Source organism: Limulus polyphemus, unplaced genomic scaffold, assembly GCF_000517525.1.
Source record: "Limulus polyphemus unplaced genomic scaffold, Limulus_polyphemus-2.1.2 Scaffold5930, whole genome shotgun sequence".
NCBI classification, from domain to species: Eukaryota; Metazoa; Arthropoda; class Merostomata; order Xiphosura; family Limulidae; genus Limulus; species Limulus polyphemus.
In genome coordinates, this window is record NW_013671540.1 from 1 (window position 1) to 4,665 (window position 4,665).

General features: G+C 33.7%; 1 protein-coding gene across 1 annotated transcript in view; it reads left to right on the plus strand.

The window, feature by feature from the left end:
- The first annotated feature begins 86 nt into the window (after positions 1 to 86).
- Positions 87 to 4,665, plus strand: part of LOC106473149 (nibrin-like) — a 58,907-nt gene continuing 54,328 nt past the window's right edge. The window contains exon 1 of the mRNA XM_013933830.2: positions 87 to 176. The gene's annotated coding sequence lies outside the window, so the exon portion shown is untranslated. The remainder of the gene's footprint in view (positions 177 to 4,665) is intronic.

Below are 4,665 nucleotides of genomic sequence, written 5' to 3' on the forward strand. Positions count from 1 at the left end.
GTTTTGCATTTAAAACTATTTTGTTAAAATCTTTAATAAATTATTGGAAAATGGCAGATGTATATTTAGTTCTTTTATTATTGAGTTTTGAATCGGCGGGAGATAAGAAACTTAGAGGGAGATAATGTAGTATAACATAGAAATGTAACCTTCTGGATGTAAGTTGTAACTGTAAGGTATGATGGAAATTTTGTTATTTATGTTTCGAATTGTAGAAATAGCTTAGAGATAGTTATGATATATTTTTAGAGAAATTAAATATTTTACTTGAGTTGATAGCTTTAACCTATAAAGGTCTAACGTTATTCCTATTAGTCCACGAAACTGAAACTTCACCGTAAACTGTGATTGTGAAGGCCAAAGTCAGAAAACTTGAGATGATAATTCATAATGACTAAATGAGCGTTCCACACTTGTTTTTGTAAGGAGTTCTTCCAAGTGTAACATTAAAACTAAGCTTACTTAAAGTTAAAACATCTTTAATTGAATAATTCATATTCCGGAATAAGTATTTACTCAGTTGATTTGTTAGGATATTTTCTTTCAATTCAGAAAAAGCAATTTTTAATTCATTAAGTTCACTGTTCATTGGATATTATTTGCTTATTTTAAATTGCATTTAGAAGAAATTTTTAAAAGTATAAAGACTGGCTTCATAAGGGAACAGAAGTTTACAGTTATAAATGTTTACATGTTACAACTGATTTTTATGTTACACTTACATTGGGAAGAGAGAGAAGTGATGATTTTTATCCTCCACGATTCCATTACAAAATATATAAATTAATTAATTTCACTGTTTTCGTGTTCCATATTTTATGCCAAGTGTCAATGTAGATGATTTAAGACACAATGGGAGTGAGAATAAATATTAAACTTACTCAACCTGTTGTCCTTAAATGTTATTGTTAAGTTATACTTCTAGTGAAGTCCTAAAAAGTAAAATTTCAGAGTAGTAAATTAGGATTTATAGCAGATGAATTTGGTAGTTGAGATTTAGGCTGTGATGAATGAAAGAAATGGATAATAGCAGATCAAGAGTCTAATTTTGGAGTAGGAAATTCCACCAAGATAATTTTAGTTCATTTACTAGTTAGTAATAATTATTGAGTGATAATTAAGATGTAAATTATTTGGACAACCTGTTTGATGCTTCATAAAGAGGCCATACAGTTGAAATCTTAACAGGCCATAATGGTGTTTCTTTTAAGTTTAAGTTATTATTTTGATAATTTAAATAAATAATCTTACTTGTGTAGTGGAAAAAATTATTAAGAACATAATAGAATGATTAGCCAAGAAAATCACATTGGTGAGAGTTAGGAAAAGAGTAGTAAATTGTACTGTAGGAAGGTTGGGTGAGAGAAAGTAAATTAATAATGGAGTTCAGTCAAAATGTACCTTTGTTACTAGTAGAGAGCCTCAAGAATCAATACTTGGGCCTTTCCTTTTTTTATTTACATTACATTTATATACTATATATTTAGTAAATTATATAGTTTGCATATCATATAATATAAAGACAATAAGGGACAGTTTGGTCCTTTAATGTTGTCCTTGCATTATAATCCTTGGAAAAATAAAAACTTAAACCCACCTTTTACTTTTCAAGAAATCATTAATTCTCTCTTAAACTTCCTTAAATTACTGGCCTCCACTATTGTCACCCTTTTAGAAAAATAAAGCTATCTTAACTGGAGTCTCGTCTGTATTTTCCAGTTCTTAAACTTGTGTCGTTTCGTTCTTTTTTCTCCACAATATACCACAAAGAAATTGCCTTTTTCATATTGATTCTCAGGATAATGTTGTAAGCTTCAGTAAGATCAACTCTTACCTTTCTTCTTTTAAGAGAAAAAAAGATACTAACCTCTTCATATAAGATAACCCTACCATCCTGTCTTCTGAACCTTTCCCACAAGTCAGTATCCTTTTTTAGATAAAGAGACCAAAACTGTATACATATTTCCAGTGAGGCCTAACTAGTGATTGTATAGAGAGGTGATTAAATGACTTATAATCAATATAACTGTAAATGCATACTAAAATTCTATTAGATTTACCATTAGAAACAGAGCACTGCCTCCATGGATTAAGTGACTTATACACAAGTATGCCAATCACACTGTTGAGTGACTTCTTATTTATATTAATTGTTGATCCATAATATGATAATCAAAATCCATTGCTTTGCACTTCTTATAATTAAAGGTAATTTACCAAATCTTTGTTTAATCTTAACAGTTGATTCAAGTCATTCTGTAGTACTTCAACATACTTAGTAGACTATTGCTAGAAATACCCAATTTATTGACAAACTTTACTAATTTATTAATTATACTTTGTCAGTATTATTAATGTAAATGAGAAAGAGTAAATCCCCAATCATGGACTCCTCTGGTTCTCTAATAGTAACAATGATCCAGTTTGATTGTCCAGGCTCCATTAACACAATTTAAGGACAAGTGATCTGTTGGTCCATCTAAGCCAACCTAAAAACAAAAAAAATTCAAATCCAGCACTTATCAAACAAATATTTATCAAGCCTTCTCTTAAGCTCCCTTAAATTTACTACATTCACCACATCTGAATGCAAACCATTCTAAAGGTCAGTTACCCTGTTAAAAAAACTGAATTGTCTTTGTTGGAGATTATTCCTACTCTGCTACATCTTCTATTGGTAATCTTTAATCCTACCATTTTCACTGTTAAGTACAAAAGGACATAAGTCGATGACGAGGAACCCACTTTGAGACTAATAATGCTTGGAGATGGCTTGAATGGGTAATGAAGAAAACTTTAAAACTTTGTTCCCCACAACCTTGCATAATGTCCTGCCACACCACAGTAGCTTCTGTATGGCTTCTGGTACTCCTTTGTGATCTAGCATCTTGATACTCACAAGGGTCTGCAGAGATGCAGAATCTATGACAAAGTTGCACTTTTGGACATCCAGCTTTCCTGTCATGTAGACACTATGTGTGTGCTTGGCATTTTACACTTAGCTCTTGGGACTTTCACAATGGAGGTTGGTGGGCGTACCTCAACACCAACCACTACTGGTTTCCTGAAGCTGACTTATTGGTAATATTCTTCTTACACTGGCTCCTCATATGTCCTTGCTCTCCACAGTTCCAACAACCTTTCTGGGTAGCAGCCTTTCCTGCTGTAGCATCTTCCCTGTGTTGAAGTTGCTGGCATTGAGCTCTCTTGTCTCCAGGTTTGCTACAGTGCCAGCAAAGTCCCTCAAACTTCTCCGAAAGGTGTCATTTTCTGGCCTTGAATCATGATGACAGTAACAAACTAGGTACCTCTGTGCTGGACTTAACGTAAGGATGATGCAAATGCCATCCCTACTTCTTTGCATTCTTTTTGAAGGGTTGATATTAGCCATCCTTTCATTTACTTCCTGTTTTGAAAAGTCTTTCTTTACTTGTTTACTTGTTTTTTAATGCAGTGTTTCAATAGACATAGGAAGGTTATATTTATAACCAATCTCTAAATACAATCTATTCCAACTGTAATATTTATTGTTTATCTGTTATTGGCTGGTAATTCCTGTTTCACCCTGTACTTTAACTTTTTAAAGGAACACCAAATTTCTGTAAGAAAGATAACTTCAAGGGGTAATGATGACATCATTTACACTAGAATTATGATTTTTTTAAAATTACTACTAGTTAATACTTATAAAAGCAGATACCCCTTTTGAAACTGTCACCTCAGTGAAATTGGTTGACACCATTGTTTTGGTTTTTGAGTTTTCATGTAATAAAAAAAAAGCAGAAGAAAGAAGAACAAGAAATTCAAACTTTTTGATAAGTGCTCTGTAGTTGTGCCTGTTGTCTGCTGACAACTGTCCAAGTATTTCCAGTGGTTGTCACTTCAAGCTCGTTGCCAGGTACACTGCTTTCTGCTCCTCTGTTCATCCATTCATTTCTGCCTGGAACTCAAACTGTGCTCTGTGTGCTTCACATGGTGCCTTATCATCAAATTCCTGTGGCTTCCTTCATACTAGATCACCCCTATTGCTGACACTCATGTCTGGAATGTGACTTCTGGCAGGACTGAAGATGTCTACATCAGGGTTTAGCTGCGGAGTCTGGAAGGGGCTTCCTGTTGTCTGGAGCTGATTAGGCCCATGGTTGATATATCCTCCTCGTGTAAAATACAGTAAATTGTCCTTTAATGTATTTAATTCACTTTGAAAGTTACTAATCTTTTCCATTTGTGTATGCTGGCTTTATTTCAACTGTTGGAGACTTTCTTCCTGTTTATTTTCTTTCTCCAACCACTGCTGTAATCTCTCTTCTTGTTTCTTTTCTCATTCTTCTTGTTTCTTTTCTTTTTCTCCAACAACTGCTGTAATCTCTCTTGTTTATTTTCTTTTTCTCCAATAACTGCTGTAGTCTCTGTTGTTTATTTTGCTGTTCGAGCTGCCACTGTTGCAGATTTTCTTGCCACTGCTGTTGTCTCTCTTCTTGTTTCTTTTGCTGTTCTTGTATTGCTGCCATCAGATCTGCTGAGCTGTAGTTTGATTTGCCACTTCTTGTTTCCACCTTTCTTTTTTTATTTCTGTCCCACTCTCTGACACCAATTTTGTACGTCTCTGGTCGTTTGTTAATTTCCAGTATAAATTCTTTCCAAGGAACTTCAGCGATACAAGTC